This window comes from Monodon monoceros, unplaced genomic scaffold (genome assembly GCF_005190385.1).
Source record: "Monodon monoceros isolate NGI ecotype Baffin Bay Population unplaced genomic scaffold, NGI_Narwhal_1 Super_Scaffold_19, whole genome shotgun sequence".
NCBI lineage: Eukaryota > Metazoa > Chordata > Mammalia > Artiodactyla > Monodontidae > Monodon > Monodon monoceros.
The window spans coordinates 19,086,064-19,100,129 of NW_021703775.1; the positions used below are offsets into that span (position 1 = coordinate 19,086,064).

General features: G+C 39.7%; 1 protein-coding gene and 1 non-coding gene across 5 annotated transcripts in view; both read right to left on the reverse strand.

Moving 5' to 3' along the window:
- Nucleotides 1-14,066, reverse strand: part of CTNNA2 (catenin alpha 2) — a 1,229,110-nt gene that overhangs the window by 340,051 nt on the left and 874,993 nt on the right. The window lies entirely within an intron of this gene.
- LOC114901195 lies at nt 11,534-11,656 on the reverse strand. The gene has a single exon (XR_003795073.1). It is a non-coding gene; the product is annotated as a small nucleolar RNA SNORA72 (small nucleolar RNA).

The window sequence follows — 14,066 nt, forward strand, 5'->3', positions numbered from 1 at the left end:
TTCCTCCTCTGTCCCTTCAGAGACATCACCTCCCTAACGGAATGAAATGTGGAGATGTGGTTTGTATCCTGATTCAAATATACTTCAAAAAAAAAAAAATTGAGGGATAATGGGAGGTATCTGAATATGGACTGTGTATTAGTAATATTAAGGAATTATCATCTATTTGCTAAGGTGTGATAATGGTATTATGGTTATAAAAATGTTCTTTTTTTGAGATGTATATTAAAAATGTTTAGGAGTAAAATGTTACGAGATGCATGATTTACTTTAAAATACAACTGATAATGAAATAGTGGCAAGACATTAATAATTGTTAAGTCTAATATTGATAATTAAGTCTAAGTCTAATGAAGTAATTTTTTAGTCACCTCTCTTCATACCATACTTGATAAGGAATAAAATAATAAGAAGAATGAAAATAAGTAAAGGCTATACCTCCACATGGCAATTATCTGGAGGTGATTTCAAATATTCTGCCTGTTCCTTACTTAACCACTCTGTGAGGCAAGCAGCTGACTGTATCACAGTTCACAGAAGGTAAATCATAGTTCAGTCCTAGAGGCATGTACTAGGCCTGCTGGAGCCCAAGGAGATAAACAGCTAGTAAACTTTAGAACACTAAAGCTCTCTTCCCATCGACATCTCCCATTTTGTTGGGAAATGGCCTGTTGGCCAAAGAAGGGAATGACAATCCTAAATGCTAGAAAAATTAAAATAATAATGAAGAAGTTTTAAAGTTGCATTCTACCTCCCAGGTGTAGAATGCAACTTTAAAACTAACAGTATATGTATCAGCAAGTTTACTTCATTAAAGTTGTTCTATAAAGCAAGAACATTAATCCCATTTTATGGAAGAAGAAACTTAGGTCCTGACAGTTAACATATACATTTATCCTTGAGTTGTTTAAAATTATTAAATGGATGAAATATAATTCCCAAGATTAAGACAGTAGGTAAATCTCAGAATCAAAGCAAAATTATTCCCCGACATTCTGATTATTACTTTAACATGCAATTCTTCCCTTATCTGTTCCTGAACAGTTGGGTGGAAAACATTGCCTCATTTCTTACCAGCAGGCTAGAGGAAGAGATGCTCTCCCTGCTGCAGAAGAGACCCAGTTCATGAGTTGCTATTGTCTTTATACAGAACATCAAACATTTCTGGAAGGCTTTTAAATATGTTTCATTTTAACCCTCCTGACACCACTGCAGTCAGGTGGGTGGTAAATGCCATGTAGTTTACTTTACAAATCAAGAATGCTTATGACAGCTGGAATGATGTTCTAGCTGGCAATGGAAACAGAGTAGACAGAATCCTGGAACTGGAGACCCAGATACAGCATTACTATAGCCACATCAACAAAGTCACACAGTATTGCTTCCCTTTTTCAGCTCTCAGGGTTTCTGAAAGAGCAAAACCATCAAAGTAAACAGTACTTTCCTTTCCACATTGGTTGAATAATATCCTGAGCGGTACACTTGGATCTCAAAAAGATTTCGGAAGCCTTTGCAATGTTCATAACAACTATAGGAGAGATGTACTATTCACCATATTATGTAATGAAACAAACTTTGGGCTCAAAGGGATGTGGCAAGTTTGGCAATATGCCTGTTGCATTTTGTGAAACAACTATTTAGCTGTTTGAAACAAAAACAACAATAATAAAATGGTTGGTATCCATCAGCCCTTGTTAGGCCATTGCACTGAAAGGAAGTGGTTGAATTCCATTAAAATCACTTCAAATTTGCAGGCATCCTTCAAACACCGATTATACTGAAATCAGGTAGATGAAATTAAATTCATTCAGAGAATGACCTATCTTTAAAATAAGTAATTACCCATACAGGGTTATTACCATCTGAACATAGTTAACCTATGCATATGGTCAAAGGAACTCAAGGCAACTGTTTGAGTAGAGAGGGCTACAACCAGACCAGGCTCGTGTCTGTAATAGGGTTTGGTGAAGGATGGGGTTCTCCCTTTGACAGCAGCTCCCAAAGAATAGCACTGAACCCCTAACATCCTATCTTCCTTTAATCACCAGTTATGAATTGTTCAACAAGCATCCATCAACATTAGCGGTACCATTCTGATACCGCTAATGTTGAATGTCTAGTGTACTAGTGTAAGATGTAGCAACCCAATAAAGGTAGAAACAGGTATATCTCCTGTCTGTCTTGCTCTAAGGACTGGGAGAGAATCCCTGCCTAGCTGAAGGCCCTGTCCAAAGGCCTGGCTTCAAGAGAAGGATCCAATATGATTTTTTTATTGGTTTTGTATTTACCCTGTTTCAGTCTATAAGTGGGGGGCAAAGGTGCATCACAGTTAGAAGACCACCCACCACATAAATAGGTTAGAGCTAGAAGCCTCTGAAATAAGCTAACAACACCTTTATACTGAGTGTCACCTTCACTTTCCAGCCCTTGTTATGTACTTTAGAATTCACTGATTCATGAAGGTCAGAGCTGGAAGGGATCTTAGAAATCCTCCCAACCAACTTCCATTCTCTGTATACAGAAGAAATGTACCCTAAAACCACAGAGCTAATAAGTGGCAAAACCGGAATTTAAACATGGATATTCCAACTCTATGATCAGGACACACCACTACACCAGAAATATAATCTGGATTTTGCTCTTGAGAAATTTCAACCTAGGAAATGTGGGAAAAAATAGGGAAAGGGGCTTAGAAACAACTAGAGAGCAATTTTAGACAGCATGTAGCAGAACATTTAGTTTGTAGATGAGTCATAATTCAAAGAAAGTAGGGATTAATATGGATTTCTAGGACTGTGATTCCCCACTAATGAATGAAATCTTCAAAGAATGGAGTACTATCCAAAGTGTCTTATACATCCTAGTACTTAGCACAGTTAATGAAAGAGTAAGTACCCATGACATGGTAGTTGAATGGATGGGCGGCTATATGGATTTGTGGGTGGATAGTCTGGAGAATGGCTGTCCTCATAAAGGAAGTGGGATTTAGTAGGGTTAGAATAGGAAGGACAGTGTAGAGGCTATACAGCATTGAAATGAGCATTATTTACTTAAAGGATGCTGAAAAAACAACGTACTTGCTGCAGAAGACACTTACTAGGAAGTAGCATATGGTGAATTTAGACACTCCATCTCAGTCTCACACAGCTGATCGTCACCTATTCTCGTGCCTTTACCGGATTATGTTTAGACTGGTGTTGTAAGTGCAGGGAGAGTTTGAGCAACTTGTTGATGAACCCAGACTCCCACACACAGAATGAGATTTCTGAATGCGTGTGGTCGTTGGTATGCTGTCCCATTCTTTTTCTACACAAATAGCAACAGATGGTTGGAGGGTGCCAAGAGGAGTGGGAATCCAGGAGGCAAATTTAAATTGCCCCACCTTCTCTTTTGCTGGGTCTCCTCTGGATGAACCCCAGGGGGAAGGAAGACTGTAGAAGAATTCTTTGGCCAAAAGACTGATTGGTATGCAGCCTTCTTAGGTGCCCCATACTTGGATCCAGGGAATGTAGAAACATCTCTTATCACCAATACCAGCTGTGTTAAGTAAGTGGCTTAGGTTTTCGATGCCCTGATTTCCACATATATATCGGGAAAGTGGTAGAATCTCATAGAAGGTGCTGATGAACATTTATGGAGTGAAGATTTATCAAAAGGTACATCGACCCTTTAAGGAGGTTATCTTGTGTTCAACATTCCTCTTGTGTCTCCAATCCCATCACACAGGATCCAGCGTGCTAGCTATTTCACATGTTCATGAACATAGGCTTGTTTTGGCCTTAGGGCCTTGGCTCTTGCTATTCCCTCTCCTTGGAGTTCACATCTCCTGGAGCTTTAATTGGCTGCCTCCTCCTCGTTATTCAGGTTTCAACTCAAATGTCACCTCCTCAAGGAAGCATTGCCTAACCTTAGATAAAGTAGGCCCCTTCCCTCAATTTCTCTCATCCACATGGCTCTATTTTAACTTTCCCTAGCTATTCGGTATCTAAAAATTACCTTATATGTCTGTTTGCTTACAAAGTTACTCAGTCTTATTCAGAGACTAGAATATGCCTGCATGTGTTAAGTGCTCAACAGATATTTGTTAACTCCTAACTGGTGGGCTGACTGATTGACAAGAACAGGGCCCCAAAGCATATACATTGAAAACAGTATTAGTTATAGCTTCAAAGAATAAGTAATTCTCTTCTGAAAAGAGCAAATACCCAAAGCAGGCTTCATACAGAATGACAGCAGTAGGCTTTAGTGGAAAATTTCTCTCTCTCTCTCTCTCCTCTCTCTTTTTCTGTTCAGCCTTGAGGTGAAAGGCAAACTAAAGGAGAGTGTTGGTCATGGTAACCAGGTTCCTTCACTTAAAACAAAGTCAAAAGTTGAGAAAAGCTCTAGGTCCTTTAGATGCCCATGTCTGTCCTCAGCCTGGTGAAATAAACTTGTATCGTGGAAAGCTTAGCCTCTCCTACATACTCCCCTGCCTCACTTCTGGGGTCCGAAATGAAGGGAATCCAACAAACTACAGTAATGCTTGACTTAGACCAGTGACTTGCACATGCTAGAAGCTTAATAAGTTCCACTGGTCTTATTACTTGTATAAAGGCCTAACAGTACCTAGGGACCTGTACGTTTCCTAGAGATATTTAACTTGTGGTCTTAAGATTGGAGCATCAATTTTTCAACCTTCAGAAAACCAAGATCCAGTTAAGCAACTGCTCAGGAATATAAAAGTTCAGTTTAAATAAGTATGTGCCTAGCTGTTTCTACTTTAAAAATTGTTCTAACGTCTAAATGGTTCTTCCCAGTTAAATACAATATTCTTTAATATTTATGTACTGTTATTTTAATTTTAAATTTCTATTTTTATAGGCAAAGGACAATTGAGCAGAAAAATGTTATACCCTCTCTCTCATGCTGTGAAGCAACCTGTTTTACTGTTTAAGCCTGTGTTTGTTCTGTTTCAATTGTACAGAGGAAACAGTTCTGGCACCTTTAAAAATCAAAGATCTATCACTCAACAGGAGAACATAGCAACCTAGGAAAGGGAATTATGAGGAACAGAGAAAAGATACAGTGCTTCAAAAACCTTACCGGGCTTATGAATCACCTAGGAATCTTGTAAAAACGTAGATTCTAATTCAAGTATATCTTGGGTGGAGTCTGAGAGTCTGCATTTCTAACAAGCTCTAGGTGACGCTTGTTCCGCTGGTCCTTGTGTTTAAGGATGATGCTGTTTGGGTCACGTGGCTTGAGAAATAAAAATCACTTTAGAGCATTTAGTATTGCACTTAACAGTTATAGTAACATTAAGCCAGTACTATTTTATTTAACCTACAAAAATGACCCAAAATTCTTCCTCATCCATGCAGAGATGAAGCCTCTTTCTCCTTTCCTTGAGTCAGGATGACCACATGACTAGCTTTGGACAACAGACAATAGCAACCTGCTGGAGGCAAGACCTGAAAAGTACTTGTGCACTGAGACTTGCAGTCTCTTGCTGCTCTTAAAACCCTTCAATCACCACACAGTTGCACCAGAGCTAGCCTTCTGGAGGATGAAAGGCCGCATGGAAGAGAAGCAAGGTCCCCCTGCTAACAGCCTGCCAATCGCCATCCCTTTGAGTGAAGCCATCCTAGGTTATACAGTCTCCAGCTAATTCTCCAGTTAACCACAGTCAAGCTGGCTTATACAGAAGATCTGACCCAACACACAGGACCATGAGCTAAATAAAATGATTGTCGTTTTAACCACCAAGGTTTTTGTTTGTTGGCTTTGTTTTATTTTTTTCATGCAGCCTCTAAGCTATGAACTGATACTTAAGAAGGAGCAATAAGAGTTTGTCAGAGGTGCGTAACACCATTTGTGCTTTTTCCTTCTCGTCTTCATTCTACGTGGTATAATTTTGGTCTCATATAATAGAAATGGATATCAGTAGTTACTGCAATAGGATTTGAACTATTTTTCTATATTATAATTAAATTTATTTTTACCTTGTATTTTACTATGTTGAATCTTCCTGTTTAGAAGTTAAGTCACGTGCCCAGGTCACACAGTTTGTAAATGGCAGAACACTGTTTTAGCCTAGCACAGAGTCAGAAACTTCAAAAGTTCCTTGCAGTAAGTTATTCAGTGTCCCAATTCTTCTGCTAAGATGCAAATACAGAATTACACTCTGAAGGACATGATCTCCAGCCCTCACCTGTTTCATGTTTGAGAAGGTAATGCTAGGCTCAGTTACAAAGGAATGATCTTACACTGATATGAGATGCCAATGGCAAACCCTCTTGGGGGAAGGACTCAACATCAGCCAGTCCTTGACCCAGAGTCCTTAGACAGACAGCACTGGTGTTGCATTGTTCCTTTGCAGGTTTACTCACTGTTGGGCAGCCTCTCCCAATGTTGATGGTCCTTGACCATCTGGGCTCGTCTCAAAACCTGTCAATCTCCACCATAGTTTTTCTTTTTCACAGCCATGTGAAATACCTATTACTCACAGTCTCATGGACATGACTATATATTAAAAGCTGCTCACTACGGACTTGGGCAGTGTTCCTTACTTTGTGCCTCCTATTGAAGTGACCTCCACCTCCTCTGCTCCCTCCTATTCTTCCACGTTGAGAATCATCACGTTAAAAGAAGCTTTTCAAACTGGTATTCCACAAGCTGAATAACGCCTGCAGTGTCACTTGCTTATGAATAGAATAGGATTCTTAAAAATTAGAATTTGAAAGCCTTTAATCAAACCATGTACTTTGCAGATAGCACAGGCCATATACTCCCTATCACCCAGCTGCTTCCCACATCACAGCACCTTACCAGACTGCAAAGGCCTCTGATTGTACATCAGCTGTATTCTAATCTTTCTCCTCGAGGATTTGCATATACTGCGACCACTGTAACTACCAAGCAAGTTCCAGGGATTCCCTGATCTTTAGATCCAGATGTAACCTCTGTCCACATCTCTAACTGCTTACTCTTATTTTTTATTTATTTATTTGGCTGCACCTCACAGCTTGTGGCACCTTAGTTCCCCAACCAGGGATTGAACCCAGGCCCTCGGCAGTGAGAGCTTGGAGTCCTAACCACTGGACCGCCAGGGTTAACTGCTTACTCTTAGCTCTATAAGTTAGAGTTTTCCTTCACATCTTATTCTTCCTTTCCTCCCATCTACCCTAAATCAATCCATTCATTGAAATCATCTTAAATTGTTTCTTGGAAAAAGCACCATTTAAAAGATTGTCAATCCCATCGCAAAACTATTTTTGTACTTATCCTGTCATGTCCATCTCTTATGTTAATATAGTCAGCCTCACACAATATCTCACTTGGGCAGATATGGGAAGCTCCCAGCTGCTCTCCTTGATTTCAGTATCCTTTTCCCTGCCCTTCGTGTTCAAGACCATCATCAGGATTATATTCCTTGTACCCACATTTTGGAAATCATAATCCAGGTTGAAGGTCTTCCCAATCTGGCTCTGAGCTAAAACTCCAGTCTCATCTCTCCACAATCCCCTCTCTTTCATTCCTGTGCTCCAGACACCATAAGCATCTCAGAAGCCCCTGTAGTTTTTTCACAGACTTTGCCTACTGACCGGAGTGGCCTCCCTCTGTCTATCTGGTCAACCCCTCCTCCTTTTCTCCCACCTCCTCTGACTGTCCTCGCTCAATTAGCTAGAGAAATCTCTCCAATCCCAGTTCTTGCTTACATCTCTGCCATAGCATGAATCATACTGCCTTGTTACCCATCACCTCCACTCCAGATCTAAGAATACCTAAGGCAGGCACCACATTTTATCTAACTTTATCTCATCAGCTAAATCTCCATTTGACTTAAACTAACGAAAAAAAATAAGAACAGCAACAGACATTTATGCTAAATTATTAAAAGGTATTCTCAAGGTGCCTGTGAGAGATTAAGAAGTGGTTCCAGAGAATGGGAGATGATGGAATAAAGACATAAATGCATCCAACTGGTTAATTTACTACAGAAGGCTCACTGCTCATGGATGGTGGGGGATTTCCTATACAAACTAGATCTGTGAAATGAAGCCACATATAAATGGCATTAATGTGTGTGACTTCGAAAGTTTGCACCTTCCTGGGTTAATAATTTGTGCCTATACGTCAATGTAATATAAAGGCTTTTTATATTTAGCTCAGATTCCCCAGGCTATTGATTAGGCAAGAATTCAAACCAGTTAATAAAGTCGATTCAACAAGAATCTCTACAAAGCCAGCACTGTGCCAGACTGCACTAAGAGGAAAGGGGGCAGGTTTATCACTGTAATGTGGCAATTCCAATGCTCTTTGTATATGGTTTCTCATATATGATAGTCTTTCACATCTTTAGAGGTAGATATTAAAGGAGACTAAAAGCAGGAAAATAACAAGTCTTTCCTTAAGGAATTTCATTTTACCTGCAAAGACAAAATTAGCAACATCTGGAAAACAAGATAATTAAATGCCAAGATGTATCAGGGACAGAACTTACTACAGAATCAAATTGGTTCCATTACTTGTGGCTAGGATGAGGAGGTAAGACTTGCTAATACCAAGCAGAAGAACTATAGTTGTCTGGCTATCCCCATAAATTCTTGGGGCCTGACAGAAAACTGATTCCTGCACCAGCATCCTGTTACAGTGTTTGAGATCTAAACCTTAGAATCACTTCTTGGTATGGTGAGAGCCAAGTTAAAGTCAAATATACCTATGGGTTTACAATTAAATAAATGCTTCCTAAGCTGTTTTGGCACATTGGTTTGATGTTAACAGATGTCCCAAATAAGTGGGTGAAACCATGAAAAACAAGATTTCTCGTGATTGAGATAGTGTGTTGTGAATAGCAAAGAACAGAGTCTAGTGCATTTCACAAATATATTTAAACATTCTTACCTCCACAGAGTATTTTAAGTAACACGGCATTAAACTATTTTCAGACATTAACACCTTTGCAAAAATAATTTGGCTGGACAGCCACTTAATAAGATTGGCAATGAAATGCTCGTGAGCTCCCAGAGGGAACACTGAAGACCCCAAAGCCCAAGCCTCCACCTGCCTCTTCAGGAAGGAGGGAGGAAATGGCAATGGGAAGGAAGGATGGTTCCAAGGCACCAAGAACAGATTCCGACAGGGATCTCAGTCGGTGCCCCAGCCAGATGAAGGAAAGGGAACCAAAAGATGTTTCTATCTGTGTTGTAATGGAGTTTCTCAAGGAGAAGAAGAAAGCAGCAAAAGAGATATTGAGGGTGAAATATGTACAACCTTTCAGGAGGATAATCTGGCCTTATGTATTGAAAGTCTTTTAAAACTCTCCACTCTTTGAATACCAATACTACTTCTGGAATTAAAATTTAAAGACACAGTTGCCTAAATGTGCAAGGGTATATGTCCTAGTCTGTTCAGGCTGCTATAACAAACTACCATAGACTTGGTGGTTAAACAACAAACATTTCTTTCTCACAGTTCTGCAGGCTTGGAAGTCCAATGTCAAGGCACCTACAGATTCAGTATCTGGTGAGAGCCTGCCTCCTAGTTCATGGACATCCATATTCTCACTGTGTCCTCACATGACAGAAAGGGCCTGAGAGCTCTCTGGGTCTCTTTTATAAGAGCACCAATCTCATTCATGAGGGCTCCACTCTCGTGACCTAATAACCTCTGGCAGGCCCCACCTCCGAATACCATCACATTGGGGATTAGGTTTCAATATATGAATTCTGGGGGGCACAAACATCCAGTCTATAGTAGTATATGTATGAGGAAGTTCATCCCAGTCATTTCATAAGAGCTAAAAACCATAAACAACATAATTGGTAAAAAAGGGGGATGGGTAAAATAAATAGAATGGTCTGTAGCCATTGAAGATGATCCTATCAATTTGTATTCTGGATATGGGAATATATCAACAATGAAAAAAATAGTTACAAAGTAATATGTATAATGTTATCATATTTTTAGAAAATATAGATATATGTGAAATAGTAAAATTCTAAAAGAATATGTACTCAAAACTTAATAGTTTATCTCCAGGTGGTTGAATTTTAGGTGACAATCTTCATTTAAAATATTTTTTCTTGCTTTTTTCTCCCATTTTTCATTTTTCTATAATAAAAAGGTAACACTTAGACATCCATGAGAAATACATACAGATTGACAGTGATAAGAAAACTGAGGTGTAATATAAGCCAGGAACTGCCTAAGGCTAGCATGTACAAGGGCTCTCTATACTTACTGCCTTACCAACAGTAAAACCAAACTTTATTAAGAGCCCTACTAAGTGCTAAGTACTGAGATAGACACAGACTTCACATTCTACATGTTTGAAATCTAACAGGACAGAGAACAAGATTCAGAAGACGTGAGGTTTTTGTCCAAATTCTAGCACCCATCTTGGGCAATCACTTAACATTTCTGGCCCTTCAATTCCTGAATTATAAACTAGGAAATTAATGATACTTGAGTTACTTTTTCAGGATAGAATTTGTGAGTGCTCCAACAGAGTGCTTCTTAAAATTTAATTTTAACCTGGAACTAATGGTAAAATGCAGATTTGATTCAATGGGTCTAGGAAGACACCCTAAACTTCTGCCTTTCTAACATGATCCAGGCCTGCTAGTCCTATGCTTATATTTTCAAGTTGCAAAATTCGAATATACACGATATCATTGAATTTTCCCCAAGAATCCTTTAAGATAGCCATCCTTGGTCCTGTTTCGCTGATAATGGAGTGACCTGTGTAGGATCAAACTGAGAGAACATGGCAAAGCAAGGAACCCCAGCTGAAGTCTTTTTATTCCTAATCTCCAAGATGTTAAGGTCCCATTCAGTTCTAAAATACTATAATTAGAAATGGCTGCCACACTCATATAAAGTGAACCACGCCAGGAGCAGTATTGGTAAAGGTAAGCTGCTAATATAGTTCAGAGGAATAAGAGATCACTTTACATGGGAATCAGTTAAGAAGTCATAGAAGGGAACTTCCCTGTCACTCCAGTGGTTAAGACTCTGTGCTTCCACTGCAGGGGACATGGGTTTGATCCCTGGTCAGGGAACTAGGATCCTACACGCCGCGTGGCATGGGCAAGAAAAAAGAAAAACGTCATAGAGGAAATTTGACATCAGCCTTGGAGGATGGCTAGAATGAAGGCAAGCAAAGATGGAGAGAGTATATACAGCAGTTAGGTATAATATGGCATGATCAGAGCACATGGCAGTGCAGAGGGAGCTTATAGAAAGGGGCCCAGGACAGCAGAACAGGCCTCAGGAACTAACCCAGGTATTTATTACAAAAGTCAAAGATAACCCTAAGGTGTTCAGTCTTAGAGGCTAGAAGAATACAGCAAACTAAAATTTTCAGTATAGCATTGGAAACCCTTTTAAAAAAAAGTTTACAGTTCATTTAATGGCAAATGGTAATCATCCAATTAACAATGGTTATCTTCAAAAGTTATTACACTAGCTGTGATGTCATTTCTCAAGGTTGGTCACATACCTAAAGTCACACACACTTCCCACATAAGATGTATCATACAAAGCAGGCTTGGTTTATCACCAGTATTTATAAAACCAGGCCTAGGGAAAGAACTAGGTCTGGGGACCAATGGATGGTCTTAATATAGCGAATGTTTGGAAGCCCTTTACCAACTTCCTTCCTCTCCCAACACAGATTCCATTTGTCCCTGTATATCTTCTTCCCCCGGAGAACTAGGGAATTAATCCACTCATCATGATATATGCATTTCAGTTCCCCATCATAGGTATGCCTTCACGATGCCCATCTCTCCAGTCAGTGAGCCTTGAGCCCTTAAACTACTTCAAACACTTTACTTCCTTCACTGGTCCCATTTGACCTGTCAGCTCTTCACATTTGTATGTTCTAGAGACATTTACTCTCAAGCACTGGGCCATATATAATTATTACCGGCTAAGTCTCTCAGTGTCTGCTGCTCTTCCCTACCTAAAGCTCCGGGAGGAAAGCACTAAGTAATTGCATTTCTTTGGTTTACTCCCATGACTTAATATCAATGCAAGATGTTAGGTGCTGCCTTAGTGCTAACCATAGCACTACCTTGTTTTAAGAGGAGGATAAGCTTGATAAGAAAAATGACCTTTTTTTAATGTGTTCCTCCTAAGTGGATCTCCCGAGAGAAACCTTACAACCCTCACCCTTTGGCCCCATATACATCTTCAGAGGTGCTCTGTAAAAGGCCAGTTATATGCTGTGTGCCCACAGTAACAACAGAGTTAATTCTCTCCTTTTGAAATTGTGACTCCCACCCTCCTCCCCTACATCTAAACGTTTCCTTTTAAAGAAAAGCCAGTGCTCACTGCTCCTGAAAAGTAAAGACAACCACATAAAGACCAAGGTCCAGGCTGGAGCAAGCAATGACAGAACATTAAAATCACCACTTGAATTTGTCTTTCCTTGAACACTGCCAAAGATGACTATTGGAAGGTCAATCCTCAGAATGCATGCTCATTTCAGACTTTTGTCACTTTCACCTCTATGTTCACAAACTATTTTGACTCAAATAAACAAATTGGAGGTGGCCTTCAGTTGAGATGAAATGGGAGAGGTACAACATTTCAAGAAAAAAAAAACAACAACAACTGTATGTGACCACTCCCCTAGCACCCCATCACAACATAAAGTACCAAGAAGAAGCAAGGAGGGTTTATTATGCAAAGGTTAATGTATCAGTATAAGGTTTAGAAGAGGAGGAATTAATTACCTCTCCCTCCTCCAAACTATACTTCTGGCCTCTCCAGCTGCATAGAGCTTGCTCTTCCACCTCTTAGTTCCAGATTGTGTTGTGGCAATCAGATCCATACTTCACGTACCCCTGAGTTCCTTCCCATTTGCTGAGTCCACGTTTTCAAGATTCTTATCCTTTCTTACCCCACTCCCCAATCACATGTTGGCCTAATGGCCTGAGGTGCCTTTCTTGCTCAGCTACTATGGCAGTTCAGCAAGATACGTTAAATATCTTTCCCCATACAAACACGGAAAATAACAAGGGTGTTTTTAAAGTGTGTAAAATATCTCTCAGCAGCATCCGACGCTGAAGGAGAAGACATTTACCAAAAGAAACCTGTGCTTAGCCCAGAAAAAGAGCTTGATCATGTATATACACAATCGTCACATTACAGCCTGATGCATTAGATGTTCTCACAAGAGAGGTAAAGAGTTATGAGAGATCAAACGTGAGGAAAGAAAGAAGTTTATGTGAGCTCTTTCCTTTTTTTTACTTTTTAGTGTGTTGGACCCTAAGAGGCATGACATTAAAACTCATGAAAACCAGCTATATCAGCCTGCTTTGGTGACTCAAAAGTTGTCGTTTCTCGACTCAACTTTGCTGAAACACTTGATTCATGTTGTTCTTATTTAACCTAATTTGCATTGATTTAATCAGGGCTGGTATGCTTTAAATACATAATAAATTGGGATTCTGCAACTTAGATGACTTAGAATAGCTAAATTTCAATAAAGCTCATTTCAATCTGTTAATGTATACGGTTCTGCCAAGGGGTTTAAAACCGTAGAAAAGATGCAAACTTGCCACATTAGAAGTGGGAAAGATTTAAAGACACCATCCAGATGAAATGATTTGCAGGATAATAATGTGAAAAGCAATATATATGTACATATGTATTTTTTAATTACAGCCTAGACATATCTTCTACGTTTTGAGTATCATACTTAGAAGAAAGCTCACATATAAATGCAGTGAATTTAATTTTATTTTCCTTCCTTCTTGCCAACACTGAACTCTTTTCTGCCTCTGTACCAGCTCTACAAATCAAGTGACATCCAAAGTGGGACCTCTTCTTGCCCATTTGGCAGGCTCTAGCACCACTTTGCAAGCTGCCTGCATTAGGAGAATTTTCTTCCTAGCAGCCATGGGGATTGGGTGGCTTGTACTCACAATACTTGCTGAATGGTTGGCCAATGTTTACCCCTGCCTGCCCCAGCTCCCCAACCCTTTAGAGTTTATGGCTCAATCAGCCGGCTTGCTGTGAGGAATAATTGTCTTGGCAAGAGGTGAAAACTCTTGATGGTGAAATTGTCTGTCTGT